The 20,916-nt window shown below is 41.3% G+C and overlaps 1 protein-coding gene across 6 annotated transcripts in view; it reads right to left on the bottom strand.

Moving 5' to 3' along the window:
• The window catches only part of dlgap1b (discs, large (Drosophila) homolog-associated protein 1b), a 183,070-nt gene that overhangs the window by 107,543 nt on the left and 54,611 nt on the right, over positions 1-20,916 (bottom strand). The gene's annotated exons all lie outside the window — the stretch shown is intronic.

A 20,916-nucleotide genomic window follows, 5' to 3' on the forward strand; every position in this document is an offset into this window, starting at 1 on the left:
TGAGACCCCATTTGAAAAGTTATTTTGAAGGTAAAATATGTATGTGGGACGTGTCCTCCTACACCTTAAAATTTGTCCCCTGCATTTCTCATCAGGCAATGTGCATGTTATGTTTTTCAGCAAGCAATTGTGGATCATATGAATGTAAACATAATGTTTCAGATTACTCACGATTAAAACCATTAATATTTTTACACAGCAATAGATCTGTGGAATCTAGAGGATATTATTCTATGATATTTTTTTATGTTAATTTCTTAATATACACTATCATTCAAATTAAAAACAAAACAAACTTATATTCATCGAGGATGCATTAAATTGATAAGGTGAATTTGGGTTCACAGGATTAAATTACATTTTAAAATATATTAAATTAGAAAACAGCTCTTTTAAAATTGTAATAATATTTTACAATATTCACAAAGACTTCAGATATACAAAGATGGCGCACTCTTATTACTATGAATGGGAGAAAGTGGATGATGATTAATAGTCCTGCCTTCTAAATAAAAGAGCCGACTGCCAATTGGTAAAGTCATTGTGTCTGATGAGTTCAGGCAAAGCCTGCGCCAAAATTGCAACCGATTTGCCAAAGAATCCACAGTTAAATGTACCCAATACAAATAAATAATGCTCAACTGAGACATTCCCATTGTTGAAAACAAATAACCACATTCGTAGCATTAGGATCCTTTGGAAGGTAATGATATTTTTAGTCTATTGATCCTGTTTTGCTCTTCTCTCCGCCTCATCTCACTAACACGCCAGTGGGAGAGGCCAATGTTGTAATGATGAAGTAGGCGTTGATTTTTCTTCTGCAGAGGTGTTCTTTCACCTATAATAGACACATTCCACAATGGCTATGTTTACATGCACAACTTTTGTTTCAATCGGACTGAATTCATTCCAATTGATGAATTTGAATGTAGTGTTTACATGAATGCTAAACATGTGATCGAGTTGATGTGCACGTTTATATGTCACAAGCTTCAAATCGGAATACATTTTTTGACATGCACACACTGAACGAATATCTACAGAGTTTCCAGCTGTTTGCCCATAATAACCATGCGCTTACTGTCACGGTAGACGTATTCACTGGTTCCTTCTAGTCTTGTTTTTATGTTGTTGTATGAGTGCACATGTGTAAGAGGCATGTGTAAGGGCCGTGTCTGTATGTCATTACCCGATCCGCTCCAGCTGCTCATCATTACATCAACAGCTGCAGTCGATCTCACCATGCTACTTATACTCACCGCTGTTCTATCATCTTTGTCAGATCGTTGTTTGATGTTTCCCTGTCTGGTCTTCCGGTTCGTGTTCCTGCCTGGTATTCCTGTTCATCGTCTTCCCTGTGGATTTTGTCGTCTCACCGTCTGTCTGCACTTCACCGGATCTGGCCATCAAAGTCCCTGCGTCACCATTTCCACCAGCGGACTTACTGTTCTGGGACTCTGTTGCTATCAATAAATATTGTTAACTCGCGTTTGCTTCCTGTGATCAGTTACTATGACAGAACGATCTGACCAAGGAATGGAAGCAGCGAGCGTCTCTCCCTCTTCTTTAGAAGAATTCATTCATCACAGCATCCAGAGAATGGACTCGCAGGAGAAGGATATCGGCGATATGGGCAGAGCAGTTCAAGTCTTGGTGACGCAGGTGTCCGAGCTCAGCCAGCAGATCCAGTGCCTACGGACTCCCACTGCGCCACCCACACCAGCCGCTCACCCCGTACCACCAGGAAGCCCCTCCCAGTCTGAAACCCGGCTACCTGTTCCAGAAGCCTACTCAGGTGAACCATCACACTGCAGAGCATTCCTCACCCGGTGTCCTATGCACTTCGCTCTTCAACCTCGCACCTTCCAGAACGAGCAGGCCAAGGTGGCGTTCGTTTTAACATTGCTGACTGGGAGAGCGGCGCTTTGGGGAATGGCGGTGTGGGAGAACCAACACCCGTGCTGCACCTCCACCGAAGACACTCTCCACCGAAATGAGACAAGTGTTTGACCGAGCGGTCTCGGGAAGAGAGGCAGCCAGAGCATTGGCCGAACTACGGCAAGGAGAGAAATCAGTCTCGGGTGGACAGTCGGCTATCCAGAGTCGAGCGTCGTGTGACGCCCACCCGCAACCTCGGGGGTTTTGACGGTCCAAGATCCAGCGGCAGGGACGTGGTCATCTCTACTTAGGACCATGAGCCCATGCAGGTGGGTCGAGCTCGGCTTTCCCGAGAGGAGAGGGAGAGGCGGAGATCCCAGGGCCTTTGCCTGTACTGTGGAGGAGCCGGACATTATGCTTACAACTGCCCGGTAAAAGGCTTAGCACAGGGGATTTCCGCCAGGAAGACCTCATCTACGACTACATCGACCTCCACCCTCCTCTCGGTAAGACTAAGATGGTCAGTCCACCAACACACTTGTCAAGCACTGTTGGATTCGGGGGCCGAAGGTAATTTTATGGACCATAATTTCGCACGCAGATTTCAGATTCCCCTCAAACCCCTCACTCATCGCATTTCAGTTCACGCGCTTAATGGTCATGAGCTTCCCACTATTTCATTATCCACTGAAGAAATCACTCTCATCACCTCAGGCAACCACACGGAAACTATTTCATTCTTTATTCTGGACTCACCCCTGGCACCTGTTGTCCTTTGACATCCATGGCTCATCCGACATAACCCCCGAGTGGACTGGATTAACAAGTCTGTGCTGGAGTGGAGCAAGGAATGTCATAAGTCTTGTCTCATGTCTGCTAGTTCGTCCGTACCTGTTTCTGTGTTTCAGGAGGAAGCAGGGGATCTGTCTAACGTGCCCGCGGAGTATCTGGACCTGAAGGAAGTGTTCAGTAAGTCTCGTGCTGCTTCTCTTCCTCCGCATCGTCCCTACGACTGTGCTATAGACTTACTGCCAGGTACGTCTCCGCCTAAGGGCAAGTTATATTCACTTTCGATTCCCGAAAGAGAGGCGATGGAGAAATATATTTCTGATTCTCTAGCAACCAAGTTCATTCCCCCTTCCTCTTCTCCAGCGGGGACGGGGTTCTTTTTTGTGGGGAAGAAGGATGGTTCTCTGCGACCTTGCATTGATTACCGAGGGTTGAATAACATCACGGTAAAGAATACTTATCCTTTGCCGTTGATGTCTTCAGCTTTAGAGAGGTTGCAGGGAGCATCCGTCTTTACGAAATTGGACTTACGTAACGCTTATCATTTGGTCCGCATCAGGGAGGGAGATGAGTGGAAAACTGCCTTTAACACCCCCAGGGGGTACTTTGAATACTTGGTCATGCCTTTCGGGCTGTCCAACTCCCCAGCAGTTTTCCAGGCACTGGTCAATGACGTGTTGCGAGATATGATCGATCAGTTCATTTATGTCTACCTGGATGACATATTGATTTTTTCTTCGTCTCTCCAGGAACACGTGCAGCACGTCCGACGAGTGCTTCACAGGTTGCCAGAGAATGGGCTTTTTGTCAAGGCGGAGAAATGCGAATTTCATGCACAGTCTGTTCCTTTTCTAGTTGGCGTTGGAGGAGTGGCGCCACTGGTTACAAGGGTCGGGGGTACCTTTTATCGTCTGGACTGATCATAAGAACCTCGAATATATCAGAACTGCTAAAAGATTGAACTCCAGGCAGGCTCGGTGGGCACTTTTTTTCGGTCGTTTTGATTTTTCCCTATCATACCCTCCGGGGTCCAAGAACATCAAACCCGACTCTCTATCTCGTATATTTGATTCTTCCGAACGCCCGTCCACTCCCAAGCGTATTTTACCCGAAACCATATTTGTTTCAACGCTCACATGGGAGGTCGAAGCGAAGGTCAAGAAGGCCTTAGAAGGGGTAACCCCTCCGCCCGGGTGCCCACCGAATCGGTTATTTGTGCCGGAGGGATTACGGTCAGACGTTATCCAGTGGGGTCACGGTTCCATCATAGCTTGTCATCCAGGAGTTAATCGCACTGCGTTCTTAGTCAAGCAACGATTCTGGTGGCCACTTATGGCTCGTGACATTCACGATTTTGTTTTGCCTTGCTCCGTTTGCGCCACTGGTAAGTCTTCCAATCGACCCCCAGATGAGTTACTCCAGCCGCTGTCGGTACCTTCGAGACCCTGGTCCCATATCGCTCTAGATTTTATTACCGCCCTCCCACCCTCCCAGGGTAACACAGTAGTTTTGACTGTGGTGGACCGGTTCTCGAAGGCGGCCCATTTCATTCCCTTACCCAAATTACCCTCAGCTAAGGAGACAGCGGCAACGATCGTAGATCACGTCTTTCGGTTACATGGCCTCCCGATAGACGTGGTTTCCGACAGGGGACCTCAGTTTGTGTCCAAATTTTGGCGAGAATTTTGTAAATTACTGGGGACGACGGTTAGTCTGTCTTCTGGGTTCCATCCCCAGAGCAATGGTCAAACTGAGAGAGCCAACCAAGATTTGGAAAGAATGTTGCGATGTTTGGTTTCCAAGAATCCTTCCTCATGGAGCCAACAACTGTCTATGGTGGAGTACGCACACAACACGTTACCAGTGTCAGCTACGGGTCTATCTCCGTTTGAGTGTATTGTAGGTTACCAGCCACCTATTTTTCCCAGTCTGGAATCCGAGGTTGCGGTTCCCTCCGCTCACGCTTTTGTCCAGAGGTGTCACCAAGACCAAGGCCAAGGCCGATCGCCACAGGTCAAGGCCTCCCGTATACGTCGTTGGTCAAAAAGTGTGGCTTTCAACTAAGAACATTCCTCTTCTCATCGTCTCTAATAAACTTGCACCCAAATTTATTGGCCCGTTTACTGTCACCAAGATCATTAGTCCGGTGGCAGTCCGCCTCAAATTACCTCCCGCGTACAGGAGGGTTCATTCCGTGTTCCATGTATCCAAAATCAAACCCGTGTTTCATTCTCACATTAATCCGCCGGTCCCGGTTCCTCCCCCACCGCGACTCGTAGATGGGGAGACCACATATTCGGTCAACCTTATTCTGGACTCTAGCCGGAGGGGACGCGGATTTCAGTACTTGGTGGACTTGGAAGGTTACGGTCCGGAGGAGAGAAGTTGGGTTCCTGCTAGAGACATCCTGGATCACTCCCTTATCGATGATTACAATCGACAGGTAAGGGAGCCTGGGAACGCCAGGAGGTACTGTCACGGTAGACGTATTCACTGGTTCCTTCTAGTCTTGTGTTTATGTTGTTGTATGAGTGCACGTGTGTAAGAGGCGTGTGTAAGCAGCGTGTCTGTATTTCATTACCCGATCCGCTCCAGCTGCTCATCATTACATCACCAGCTGCAGTCGATCTCACCATGCTACTTATACTCACCGCTGTTCTCTCATCTTTGTCAGATCGTTGTTTGACGTTTCCCTGTCTGGTCTTCCGGTTCGTGTTCCTGCCTGGTGTTCCTGTTCGTCGTCTTCCCTGTGGATTTTGTCGTCTCACCGTCTGTCTGCACTTCACCGGATCTGGCCATCAAAGTCCCTGCGTCACCATTTCCACCAGCGGACTTACTGTTCTGGGACTCTGTTGCTATCAATAAATATTGTTAACTCGCGTTTGCTTCCTGTGATCAGTTACTATGACACTTACATTGGTTCTTTATTTGTTTTAAACAGCAGACTTAATATTTATCTATTTCTGGTCATGATTTGGAGACAATGAGTATATAACCATTATGCCGTCCTCCTTATTTTTATCACGCAGTAAAAATGCCCCTTCCCGCGCCCAAAACCAGTCGTCTGTGGATGAGTTTCCGAAACAAGGACTGGTGGGACGTTGCTTTGCTTCACTTCACTGACAGTGAAAGAAGAATTTTAGAATGAAGGGACACTCATTTAGGCCCCGTCCACACTACTGCGTTTTCGTTTAAAAACGGAGACCTTTTGCTACGTTTGCACCTCCCGTCCACACTAAAACGGGAAAAACGAAGACCCAAAACGGAGAAGTTTAGAAACGCTACAGCTCCGTTTTTCGTTTTGAATCTCCGGAGGGCGTTTTAGTGTAGACGGGACAAAACGGAGGAGTTTAGAAACGATGACGTAGAAGGTCACGCTCGGCTCTATGATTGGGTGTCATCACCCATGACGTATCCTTCCCTGATTCGTCAGCCACCCATCACATGTCCCGTCTCCGGAAGAAAACAAACAAAAACATCCTGGACTACGTAGCTGATGTTAGTGAGTGCAACATGGATAACGAATTACAAGCGTTACTGACTTTGATGTCTTTGTTAGCAGCTGTTGTGCAAGCAAATTCTGCATTTTACAATGCTATAACTGCCTACATGCGCCGGAGGCAAACTATTATTCGAGCGATCTATGACAATTCCCGTGTGCAGCGGCGGTCCATGAAAAGAAATCTCTGGTCTTCGACATTTTCTAATCTTTGCAGAGGTAGCTAACGTTACTTGCTTCCTCATCAAATCTGAGGAATAGTCCATCCGTTTCCTGTTTACACCGGAACGCGCATGCACAGTGTTGGAGAATGGTCACGTGATCCGAGTTTTCAGTCGTTTTAATGTGGACGGAGATCAATTCTAATACGCAGCTAAAACGCTGGTGTGGACGGAGATCGTTTTCGTTTTAATTCTCCGTTTTTAAACGAAAAGGCAGTAGTGTGGACGGGGCCTTAGATGACACTTTATTCAACAGGAAGAACAGCTTGTTCGGCTCGTCATACGCCATTACGTTATTTCAACGTCATTGCATAAGTGCAGTCCTTTCAGTTTTGGTTTTCAATCCGATCAAATGTTTACATGTTCTCTCGAATGATTAGAAAAGGAATAAACCACCTTTTTCAATCCGATCGAAATTTCATTCGGATCGAGTTCAAACGGATTGATTAAGGTATTTACATGAGGGCTTTTCAGTCCGGTTGAGCCGTCAATCCGATTACTAACGGATAATTTGGTTACTTGTAAACTTAGCCAATGAGTCATGCTCTGGGCTTGATAAAAAAAAAGCTGTTTTTGGGCTAACAAGGAAGTTCCCTTTCAAGGGAACTCGAGCTGCGTTTGAGACGCGATAGGCTAACGCAGGGAACCAGGGTTACATACGTAACCTGAGACGTTTTCAGTTTTGAAATTCACAGGATATTCTGATTACCTCTTAATATGTCAAAAGATCAAAGAAAATTAGATTTCTCAGTTCATGACCCCTTTTAAAGGGACTTTGAATATTACTTTTTTACTGTATCTTTGATCAAATCATGTGAGCATAAGAGACTTCTTTCACAAACCCAAAAAGTTTGAACGGTAGTGGATAATTTGTACTATATAAGTATAATTTATAATAAAAACTACACACTACTTTATACTGTAGTCTATACTCTAACTATAATTTATTTCAGTATTTATTACCTAAAATTTGCTCATGGCAATACAAGTAGGTACAAATAAGATGACAAGCCATAAGTGAGTTTTGGTGCATATTCTGACCCGTTCAGACATTTGCTACGCCCCTGCACACACACCATTACAATGATTTATATAACAATTAAATTATTTATGAGGCTCTCTGTGGGTACTAAGGACCTTATTTTAAATATGTGTGACTGTATGTGTTTGTGTACGCTTTTACTAGTATAACCAAAAGATGAGATGTTAAGACTGATGTTAAGATTTTTAAATCTTGACATGCTCCGCTTTCAGGCATTGAAGCAAAGCTGTTTTTCATTGATCTAAAGCTGTTCACACAGCCGAGTCGACCATGAATAAATTCACGTAGCTTTAAACATTTTTAGCAATTTCAGCGGCTTGGTGCTCTATTTATTCATGTAGTATTCATGTGTGTGTGTTTGTCAGCACAGCAGAAGGCTGTCTGTGGGCTAGGCTTGCACACTGAGAAAATCAAGCAACAAACTAACAGTTCAGCTTCCAAATGCTCTCGCCAGGGACAGAAGTGAGGGGTAAAAAACATGAAAGCAATAGGCATAAAAGAAAAAGGGAGAATACACCATCCAGGAAAGAAGTATGAACCTTTAATTGTATGCCTATCGAAATGAGTTCAAGCTCCAGACTGAGCATATGTGCAGCTTAAGTCCCCAGTACCACCTGCAGTGATTTACAGTACGAATGGGAAATTATATAAGTTTCTTCCCGTCCTCTAAGCTGATTGGCTTAATCAATCGTTCACTGCAGTCCAGACCAGAGTATGTGAGCAGAGTGGAAGGCCCTGTCCCAAATGGCTCCCTAAACACCTTCGTGATGTAATGCCACTTTGACTGTCGGTAAGAAATCCACTGCGGAGCTTCAATGCGGGGTTGGCAAAAGTGTGCATCGAGGGCACATATCAAGCGGAAAGGAGATGTTCGTGAGTACCCTTATGAGATCTAAAATGACAAATGGAACACCAATTTATAAACGTTTATGTTTATTTCTCAATATACACAATATTTTTGTAAGTCCATTGTAAGTCCACAAAACTGTAAACGCATATGAAGTGTGCCATATGGGACCGGGCCAAAGTGGAGTGAGGAATGGACTTTTTTCTTTTTGAATGCCGGAGTGTCAGTGTTTTATCTTACCATCCAGCCTATTTTGCAATGCGGAAGTAATCTATTTTCTGTGAATGTGCGAAACTTCTGATTTATTACATGAGCAGAATGACAAAGTGCAATAAACAGTAAAACTATTTGCATTATGAACTTGTGTGTTTATTAAGATAATAAATTAAAATAATACATTAAAGTCCTCATGTAGTTAATAATTGTATCCCTTTAAACTCATCTTTGATCACCAAAGTGACATATTTAAAGTTTTTTTCCTTGAACAAAATTCTCCAGCCTTAAAATAGCTTGAATGTAACTCTAATCCTTGAATCCTAAGAATCCTTGCCTCATTTACTATATGCCGTTCTTAAACTTAAAGCATATTCAAAACACCACATAGACATATAAACAACATTAAAAGCTTGATTTTCACCACAGGGGGACTTTAACAAATACCAGTTTGCAATATCAAGCAGCATAACAGACTATTTTTGTATAGCTTAAAATAACTAGAAGTGAAATGACAGCATAAGTTTCGTACATTTATGTTACAAATGGCTTCGCCAGCTTTTACATTAAAAATAAGGTGGATAGGAAATGTGAAATGGAAAACCCTGAGTGGAACTGGAGAGGACCAGAACGCTTTGAATGATATCAACTCTCTGTAGCTCGTATACACTGTTCCAGACTGGGTGTCACTCTGTGCATTGATACTTTGGCTTCTTTCGCAACTAACTATATTGGGAAAAAGTATAAAAACCAACTGAGGTTCTTTACATAGATGTGATTATTAGCACATTGTTTTTATTTGTTATGATATTGCTTACTTTTAATTTAACCATTACATTTTTCACTGTTTAATTTGCATGTTTCATAATGCAGCTTAACCTATAAAATATGTAAAATATGTAACAACGAATGACAACAGCTTCAAATGGTGGATATTTGGTGGTCCCAAGGTGAGATAGATTGAGTTAAACAGATGGTGGTTTAAGTAATAGCAGTGTAAGCTTCCAGCCTGACACAGTGGTTCCTAACCTGGGTTCCCTAAGGGGGCGAGGGAACTTATATGCCTTGAGGTCAAATATAGATGGAAAAAAACCTTTAGTGACCAAACGGTCACTTTATATCGGAACCATTTGAAAATCACTTCTATTGATTCATAGTCTATCAAATTGTTGATTACATTGCTATGGCGCAGGAGTATATGGGCGATGTGACCATGAGCCAGAGTAAAATAACACAGTTACAAGAGTAAAATAACACAGTTAAAGTTGTAAGTCAAGCTACTTTATTAAACATCTCCCAACCAATCTGCATTAACAATAGCTGCTTTTCAGTTTGCTTATAATTGCTACTCTCCTTCCACTCTCTTGTGAACCCTCACACACAAACGGGGTCTCAGTTGTTGTTAATAGATAGTCAGTCCTTAAAGTTCCCCATCTTAAATATATCTACCTATCTATCTATCTATCTATCTATCTATCTATCTATCTATCTATCTATCTATCTATCTATCTATCTATCTATCTATCTATCTATCTATCTATCTATCTATCTATCTATCTATCTATCTATCTATCAACCCATCCATCCATCCATCCATCCATCCGTCCATCTATCTATCTATCTCTGTCTTTCTCACTCTTTTTTTCCCTCTGCTGTTTGAAGCAATTTCAATTTCACGCTCAGCTGGGACACATCATCCACTCCAGCTTCACACCTCCCCGTCAGCATGCTGTGGGCTCTCACCAACAAGTTCAATCAACATCAACAACACATGGTCGGCATAGAAAGTTGAACACCTATTATATGCATATGGCTATTATACACACAAGGTGGCTGATGGTCACAAATTTGGTTAAAGATGAACGCATGACAGCCTAAACAGACCTTAAGTCTTACAAATATATTGAAGGTCAGGCTGCACCTGAAGCCTGGGAAAATATGTTGAGAATATATGCACCACATAATAAATAAGAGAAATACAGAAATGCTGATACAAGAGTTGAAGTGAAGTAATTTTCAAAAGGCGAGATGCTATCTACATACTATCTAGGACAGTCAGTGAGATTAGGATTAGTATGTTCCAATGTACGTTGGAAATCGTATGTCAAAAGTGCCCAGATGGCATTCAGTTCTCTGTAGGATTTCAAACTGTACATCTGTGCATGACTTTTGGGCTAATATCGCCCACAAACCATTGTGCTTTGCGAGAGGACTGTGCAAATACTGTTCTCACAATAATGGAATATTAGCTTACTTCATACTCTAGTTGTCACACTTCAACTTTGGTAAATATATATTGTTGGAAAATAATTTTTTTAATGGATACAATCTCTAAAGTCATCAACCTCTTTAGCCACACATCTGTTTTTTCCACGTACACCCTCATTGTGACCCCTGAGGTAGAACGGAAAAACTAATACACTTTCAAATAATGTGCATTTAATGAGGATAGCGAATGAACCTTAGATTACTCTCAGACTAAAGTGAAGATTGAGTTTCAGTCGGCATGTTTGGAGACAGTCGTGTCTTTAGAGGTGTTCGCTGCATTAGTGACCCTTATGACTCCGCTTAAAAACTCACTCTTATGACATGACACTGCTACACTCATTCATATTCACAAGCTCCTCATGAATTATGCATCATTATGGCAAAATAAGGATTAAAAAAGTGTGGAGAAATTGGCCGTGACCTATGCAAAACATACAGAAAGAGAGATGGGAAAGAAAGAGAGAGTGCTGGGGGGATAGCTTGACAGGAAACAACAAGACATTATCTGAAATCTACAGTGCTGGGGTGTTATCTTCACAATCAAGTTGAATACTTGAGTTGTCCGCTTTAACATGCATCAGCATTCTCAACCTCTGCAGTTCGACAGAAACAAGAAACCAAGACACTGAGCTACATTGTATACTAATGTAATTCTACCAGAAAAACTTGGCGTAGTCAGAAAATGAGCAAAGACTATGGATTTTTGTTTTGTTGTATAAAGAAATTGCAATGCGTTTACAAACTATTTTTCCCTTGTGCCTTCTTGAAAAAGAAAAATACAAATTTGCTGCTTAACCTTCAAACACTGCTCAACATTTTCTGTTAGCGATTGCAGCGCTTTCAGAAACTCTCCATCTTCCCCAGCTTCACCTGTATAGATCTACTACGGGGAATTCATATATGCTATATTGTACAGAAGCAGCATGTTTTACTTGCTCACAGCAGTGTGTCATGTATGTATTGGCATGAGCAAGTCCCGTACCTGTAATAAAGTATTCACAGATCCTTTGCAAACTGTCACATTTGGTTTAGTTCATGTTCTTGTTTTCAGGTCTTTTATTTTTAAGTTTAGTCATGGCCATGTTTCCTGGTTTTGTCATGTGATTCCCTTCCCGTTGTGTCTCGTTCTTATTTGTTCATTGGTTGATTATTTTCAGGGGTGTCTTGTTAAGTCATTAAGTCATTAGTCCTTAGTGTATATTTAACCTTCATGTTTCCATTGGATCTTGTCTAGCTTTGTTCCCTGTTACCTCTGTTGGTGAGTTTGTGTTTATGTTCATGTTTCTAGTCTATGCTTCAAGTCAAGTCTTTGTTTATTTTTGTTGTTTTCATGTTCCCATTAATGAACTGCACATGGGTTCAGCTGCGACTTGCCTCAGTGGACTTTTGTGACACAAACTATTAGTTTATTATAGTTCATTAAATGTGTATAAACTGTATTCAATACATTAATAGACTATATACAAACAGTGAGTTCTTCATTCATTGAATTTTTCACTGTAATTAATTAATTATTATTGTTTAATTAGCTCATATATAAAGAGTTAGATAATGCTATTAACCGTAAATAGTTCTCACATTTTAGATTAGGTCACGAAATATTGGAAAATGTCATTAATTAAGTGCTTTAAACCAACGTTTATTGGACATTAATTACATTAGTATTAAGAGTTCCTTAAAATGTTTACAAATACATTAAGACTACCTCCAAAGATTAACATAACAACTTAAAAAATGTATGACATAATGCTGTCAATATGAAATACATGCAACTACTCATTAGGGGATTAGGGGTAGGTACAGTATAAAAATCATTATTTCTATGGAAAGTCCACATAAAACGTTTGCGTGCATGCGTGCTTACTGTTTTTGTAAACATTTTAAGGAACTCTTAATACTATTGTAATTTCCAATATAGGCTGGATTAAAGCAATTAATTAAAGGGTTAGTTCATCCTAAAATGAAAATTAAGTCATTAATTACTCACCCCCATGCTGTACCAACCCCGTAAGACCTTCGTTCATCTTCGGAACACAAATGAAGATATTTTTGATTAAATCTGAGAGGTGGATCACTGCTACATAGGTTGCCTAAGGGAATGAAACTTGACGGCCCAGAAAGTCATTAAAGAACATGTTTAAATATTCCATGTGCCTACAGTGGCTCAACTATAAGTTTATCAAGCGACGAGACTACTTTTTGTGCGAATAAAAAACATAAATAACGACTTTATTCGACTATTCCATTACTTCCTTGTGGGCCTTGAGACGAGAGTTGAAGAGATTTCCACGACGCATGCGCGAGAACTGAGAAGAGGACGTTCTTCTTCTACTACTTCTTGTTCAGTTCTCATGCATGCGTCGTGGAAATCTCTTCAACTCTCGTCTCAAGGCCCACAAGGAAGTAATGGAATAGTCGAATAAAGTCGTTATTTATGTTTTTTATTCGCACAAAAAGTAGTCTCGTCGCTTGATAAACTTATAGTTGAGCCACTGTAGGCACATGGAATATTTAAACATGTTCTTTAATGACTTTCTGGGCCGTCAAGTTTCATTCCCTTAGGCAGCCTATGTAGCAGTGATCCACCTCTCAGATTTAATCAAAAATATCTTCATTTGTGTTCCGAAGATGAACGAAGGTCTTACGGGGTCGGTACAGCATGGGGGTGAGTAATTAATGACTTAATTTTCATTTTTGGGTGAACTAACCCTTTAATGACATTTTCCGATTTTCAATGACGTAATCTAAAGTGAGAACTATTTGTGGTAAATAAGTTGTTAACAAAGCATTATCTAACTCTTTACACACAAGCTAATTAAACAATAACACTTTGTTAATTACAGTGTCGATTAATAAAGAACTCACTATTTGTATATAGTCTATAAATGTATTACATGTTTATAAACTATAAATTAACAATAAACTAATAGTTTGCATTTCATTTATTAGTGTTTTGTTACTAAATACTTATTATAAAGTGTTACCCAACATTGTCATATCATATCCATGCCAAACACAAAGAGAGTTGTCATGACAGAAATATTATTCTAGCAATGGAATTAGCCTCTGGAATATTTTTGGATTAGAAACTCCTTTCTCTTTCTAATGACATTTTAACCACCAAATTTGTTGTTATGAAAATGACACTGTGGTGTAAATGGTTATGGTACTGTAGGAAAAAAATACAAATATGAGAGAATTCTCATGTGAAAGATGTGTCTACTGTTGGATATTATTAGCAGACAAATTAAGTGAGAATGTGAAAAGTGTTTTAAGAGTATTTATAGACCAAAAGGGCCAATAGAAACACTATAAACTATAAAGCATTCTCTTGTTAAAACTAAAATGTGATGTGTGCCCTTTTGGTTCTCTTTCTCACCTCATCTTTCTCTTCGACTGCAACAAACTGACCCATTTCTAGAACAGTCAGCATTCATGAGGATTATGGGTGATAACTGCACACACACACACACACACACACACACACACACACACACACACACACACACACACACACACACACACACACACACACACACACACACACACACACACACACACACACACACAAATGGACAGGCATACACACATACACAGTCAAGTTTGATGATTGTCTATGCTGTGCCCTTCGAAAGAGGATTATAGTGGCCGTGAAAAGGCAGTGAATTATTGACAAAAAATGGACTGGATTTAGATTTTAGGCCAGCCGGGGCTAAACAGGAAAGAAAGAGAGAGAGAAAGGTCATTCAAAACCGTCAAGCAGGCAGTTACAGGCACATTTACTGTATTCGGTTTTTCTCAGGTTTTCGCAAGCTCTCCAAGTGATGAGCTCAATTACAGCACTCATGGAATCCTTCCTGATGGATCAGCAGCTGTCAGTGATTCAGGTGAACACCAGCTTAGGGAGAGTACAATCAAATATCTGTCAGGTCTCTGGGGACAAAAGCTGTTCAGATGCCATTGCTTTCTTTCTTATAATTGTAGTCTTCAGGGTACTAGTGCTACTGGGCAGCTGTGCGCTCATGTGGAAGACACAGCGGCTATACCACAATGCACTTTCAGCCTTCATTCTGACATCTGAGGTTAAAGAATTACAGGATTTAAGCAATTTTAAGTGTGTCTGTGTGAATCAAAAAGGTTCAACTCGGTACATTGGAAAAGGCTCAGCTCACTGTTGAGTAAGCAAAAAGTGGCCACTGAAGAAATTTGCAAGTGAAATTTTCTCAGCACTCCAGTGTGGATTTGTTTGGCAGGCACCAAGCTGGGCAACTTAAAAGCACAAGCCAACAATTATGTGTCATCAAAATGTTACCAGACTTATGATTTTCACTTGGTGACAGCAAAAAAAGAAGCAGCAAACTCATTGACCAGACACTGTATAGACCCTAGAATTCCCAAGCAAGTCCTAGCAACCACTTAAGCCGGGGACATACTTAACGACTGTAAGGCCGAATATGAATGTAATTTGATACTTACGACTGATCATGCCTAAACGCGCAGAGTCAGATCAGAGACAGTTGCATACTGTCTGTGTTTAAAATCTTCTCCAGTCATTGGAAACAGTCTGTTAGTGTGTTAAGTTCAGTCTTAGAATGTTTCAGCTAGTCGTTAAGTGTGTCCCCAGCATTAGCAAAATTCTAGCAAACATTAAGAAGCCCATAACCGCCACCTAGCAATGCCCTAGCAAAAATGTACAATAACCTTGAAACCACTTAGCAATACCTAGGGTATAACCACCTTGAAAACTTAGAAACCATTTAGAACACATTAACAGGGCTCTCGAGTTATGAAGACCGGCAGGAGTGGCAACCCATTGGGGGGTTTCATGACAATTTTCATTTTTTTCATTGGTTGTTGCGTTAAATCGTACCCAGATAAAATAGTGCTATTTTCTGGTTGGCTATTGTGTAGCGCCTTTCTTTTTTTCTTTTTTTTTTGAGCAAACATCTACAAAACCCTAGTATCCACCTAGTAATGCGGCATCCATCACAAACACCCTAACAACCACTTAGCAACACCCAAGCAAACATCTACCCTAGCAATTGCTTAGCAAAGCCCTAGCAACTTCTACTAAACCTTAGCATCCACCTAGCAATGCCCTAAAAACCGCCAAAAACACCCTAACAACGACTTAGCAATGTGCAATTTATAATCCGGGCTCATCTGCTCAACTATATATAGTAGGGTACAGCGGGGCTAAAGGCGCCACAGTGTAAAAGAGATGGCACAAAAACTTGATGGCATAAAAACTTGCTGCAGCACTTTCTAAAACATCCACTTTTCAAGATGCACATGGACATTTGGAAATACTGTCTTAACAGTGTGTACAATCGCAGAGGATTCAGGACAGAAATAGGCATTTCGTTTTCAAAAGGCACAGTAAGCAGTAGACCAATCACAACAGGGCTGTCTCATTGGCTGTCTGACCAATCAGAGCAGAGTAGGCTCTCAGAAAGGAGGGGTTTAGAGAGACTGAATCTTCAAACGAAACGTTTGAGAATCTTGGAAAAATGTGGTGTTATGAGACAATGTATATTATGAGAAAATTAAACTGTTTTTTGACCTGCATGTAAACCTCCAAACCAAGCATGGAGACCTCCAAAACAAAATCAGGAACCTTTAAAATAGCACAATATGTACACTTTAACAATCAGACCAGGCTGCATTAACAGATTTAAACAAATAAAAACACACGTACCTTCCCTAATATTTCAAAGAGGGGCAGCTGTTGAGCCAGAGGCTTAACTGCAAAATAATGCCATGGGACACAAGAAAAATATACACACAGATGCTTACTCATAAACAAATACATACATTAAACAAACAGATGACAGCAGTTCTGCGCCAACGCTAATTGTATTCTGTTCACATACAGTTTCATATACAGACATTAACATTCAGAAAACACACTCCACTGTTCATGATCCACAGCCTCGCATTCTCTAAACACATGCACGCACGTACACTGTCATCACTCACATATGGCTTCTCTGGTGTGCATGGCCAAACACAGACCCACATCTACACACAGAGACACACGAGGGTATGCCACTGTTGTTTAGGAACTTTAGGGCTGAAGCACACTAATGTTAATTCAGGCCACATCAGCATGACGTTTGCACATCCACAGCATGAAAATGAGGTGTGGTTGCGCACGCACACACACACACACAGGATGCAAATTCTGTGTGCATCATGTAATAATACATGAGTGAATGAGGGAGTGGGAAAAATATATGTGGGAGAAAAATAGGAGAAATAAAGAGCAAGCAAAATGAACACAGGATGCTTCTGAAGTGTATGTTTGGATAGAATATAATATAGAATAATTATAGTTGAAGAAAGAAGGGCTATAAATGTTAAGCAAGTGAAGTCGCTTTGAAGTTTTGCATCTTCAGAAGTGGAGGCGCAGTTACAAAAAATTTTTTTTATACATTTGATATATTTTCGGCCTTTTTTCTCTTTTGGACAAAAACCAAAATGCCATCCCTAATAAGATATATATATATATATATATATATATATATACACACACATATATATACAGTATATATATTATTTCATTTTATTTCAGATAAAGTTAAAGTTACAAGAGTGGTGGTTTTAGATTTAGTTATATTTAAATATAATGGCACTTCTTCAAATGACTAATTTACCACCAATGGCACAGTTACAAATAACCTGTCTTTAAAAGTGAGTCAATGAATCAAGCATTCATTCAAGCAATTAATTTAAGTACACTTCATTCAATCAGGAACGAAACAAGTGACTCCCTCTGAGTCAGTCATTGAATCATTACCTCAAAAGATTAATTCAAAAATACTGATTAATTCAAGAATAAAACAACACAATAGTATTTGATGTTGGATATGTTTGGTGCTTGATTCTGAAGTTGAAGTTAGTTTACACTTATAAAGATCCATATAAAATCTCTGATTACATAGGATCTCCATTACATAAACCACTTCTTTCCAGAGCCTTCCAGTAACCCCACTAGAAGATCATAAATACCAATATATCTTTTACAGAGATCACTCCAGTCTACGCACTCAATCATTATTAAATTAACTGACTCCATTCAGAAAGCAGTTGAAGGAGACATGCTTGTGAACTCTCTCACTTCAAAATGAAGAGTAAGATTATTTATTTGTGTGTGTGTGTGTGTGTGTGTGTGTGTGTGTGTGTGTGTGTGTGTGTGTGTGTGTGTGTGTGTGTGTGTGTGTGTGTGTGTGTGTGTGTGTGTGTGTGTGTGTGTGTGTGTGTGTGTGTGTGTGTGTGTGTGTGTGTGTGTGTGTGTGTGTTAGGAGTGTACTTAAAAGAAGAAGAAAAAGGATAGTTAAAATAACATGAGGCCGGAGAATGGCAAGTTAATTAAGGTTTAATTTTAGTCGATAAGCCCGAGAGAAGATGAACCACCATCAGACACAGGAGAACGAAGGATGGAAGAGAATCAGCCAGAGGGAGAATGAAAAGTAGCGCACGGACAATACTAGTATGCATACATGCACAGTAAGCTGCAGAGTGTGTATGTGAGTCACCGTGGGTTAAACTTTATGGCTCAAACATGACATAAACACACCGAACTTACAGTCAGAACACATCTAGAGCTGCTGGATTAAAAACTATAAGATAATCACACACATACACACTTTCACATATCACTGGGTTAACTATGTAAATAAGTAAATGATGAGTAAATGGATAGAAACACAGATGCGCTCGCTCACGCAAAGGGTTAATGAGAGCAGAAACCATGAGCCTCTTACAGCTAAATCAGTTAGCATGATCTAGTGAGTGGTATGTGTATCTGCATGTGTGTGTGTGTGTGTGTGTGTGTGTGTGTGTGTGTGTGTGTGTGTGTGTGTGTGTGTGTGTGTGTGTGTGTGTGTGTGTGTGTGTGTGTGTGTGTGTGTGTGTGTGTGTGTGTGTGTGTGTGTGTGTGTGTGTGTGTGTGTGCCTACTTAACCATATTTCGTGGACAAATTTTTACCCACAAGTAACTAAAATGGACAAAATTTCCTGACACCTCCTTTTGGGGACGTCCTCATTTGTAAAAGCTATGGAAGCTTGTTTCCAACACGGAATTAAAAAGAATTTCTATTGTTTTTTATATACAGCTAGCTATAAATGCTTGTAATACTAGTTTTAAATAACCAAAACCGATACCCGGTTACTAACGTAACCTCGGTTCTCTCTAGAGAGGGAACGAGTATTGCGTAAGTTTAGCTTACGCTACGGGGAATCAATCAATCAAATCAAATCCTTTTATTGTCACACAACCATATACACAAGTGCAACAGTGGGTGAAATTCTTAGGTGCAGTTCCGAGCAACATAGCAGTATGACACGATGTGACGAAAACAATTACAGCAAACATCAGATTTACATAGATTACACATCTAATGTGCGCACAATTACTCACAGTACCATATACACTAACAGAACAATAAATAATATACAATGTACAATATACAACAGTTTACAATATACAACAATATACAATATACAACAATTTACAATATACAACAGTATACAAAAATACAAAGAGGTAATTATACATAGAATAGATACTCGTAAGGTGCAAATATATATATATATATATATATATATATATATATATATATATATATATATATATATTATGTAAATGCAGTAGGTTATGTTGTGCTGTGTTGACAGTTAGAATGTTTATGGTTATTGATCATGAGGGATCAAGAGTTTAGAAATCTAATTACTTGTGGGAAGAAGCTGTCATGGAGTCGGCTGGTGTGTGTCCTGATGCTGCGGTACCGCCGGCCTGAGGGTAGCAGTGAGAGCAGCCCATGGCTCGGGTGGCTAGAGTCTCTGATGATCCTCCGAGCTTTCTTCACACACCGCCTGGCATAAGTATCCTGGAGGGAGGGAAGCTCACCTCCGATGATACGGCTGGCAGTGCGCACCACCCTTCGCAAGGCTTTGCGGTTACGGCTGGTAGTATTGCCATACCAGGCAGTGATGCAGCCAGTCAGGATGCTCTCGACGGTGCTGGTGTAGAACTGTGTGAGGATGTGGCGGTTCATTCCAAACTTCCTCAGCCGTCTCAGGAAGAAGAGGCGCTGATGAGCCTTCTTCACGACGGCCTCAGTGTGGACGGACCATGTGAGTTCCTCTGTGATGTGGACACCGAGGAACTTGAAGCTGCTGACTCTCTCCACCGGTGCTCCATTGATGGTGATGGGGCTGTGTTCTCTGTCGTTCTTCCTGAAGTCGACCACTAGCTCCTTGGTTTTGCTGATGTTGAGGGAGAGGTTGTTCCTCTGACACCAGTGCGTCAGAGTGAGCACCTCCTCTCTGTAGGCCGTTTCATCGTTGTCGGTGATCAGACCTACGACCGTAGTATCATCAGCAAACTTGATGATGGAATTAGAGCTGTGAGTTGCCACGCAGTCATATGTGTACAAGGAGTACAAGAGTGGGCTGAGAACACAGCCCTGTGGGGCTCCAGTGTTGAGGGTCAGTGATGAGGAGATGTTGCTGCCTATTCTAACCACCTGGCGTCTGTTTGACAGGAAGTCCAGGATCCAGCTGCACAGCAAGCTGTTTAAGCCCAGAGCCCGGAGTTTCACATCAAGCAAGGAGGGCACTATGGTATTGAATGCTGAGCTGTAGTCTACAAATAGCATTCTCACATATGTGTTCCTCTTTTCCAGGTGGGAGAGAGCAGTGTGTATTGTAGATGCAATAGCATCATCAGTGGAGCGGTTATTGCGGTATGCAAACTGCAGTGGGTCCAGTGAGGAAGGTAGAACAGAGCAGATGTAATCTCTGACTAGTCTCTCAAAGCATTTACTGATGATGGGGGTCAGAGCAACAGGGCGCCAGTCATTTAAGCAGGTGATGTTGGTTTGCTTCGGTACAGGTACGATGATGGACGTTTTGAAGCATGTGGGGACTACAGACAAGGAGAGGGACCAATTGAAAATGTCCGTAAAAACACCAGCTAGTTGGTTCGCGCACTTTCTGATGACGCGGCCCGGAATACCGTCTGGACCCGCGGCTTTACGGATGTTCACCCGACGGAAAGATCGGGTTACATCCGCTACAGAGACGGAGAGTGTACTAACCTCTGTAGCTTCAGCCGCGAGAACTCTCTCCGCGAGGGGGATGTTAGTTCCCTCAA

The sequence above is a fragment of the Siphateles boraxobius genome, unplaced genomic scaffold, assembly GCF_051911475.1.
Source record: "Siphateles boraxobius isolate OS27281-9 unplaced genomic scaffold, OSU_SipBor_1 26, whole genome shotgun sequence".
NCBI lineage: Eukaryota > Metazoa > Chordata > Actinopteri > Cypriniformes > Leuciscidae > Siphateles > Siphateles boraxobius.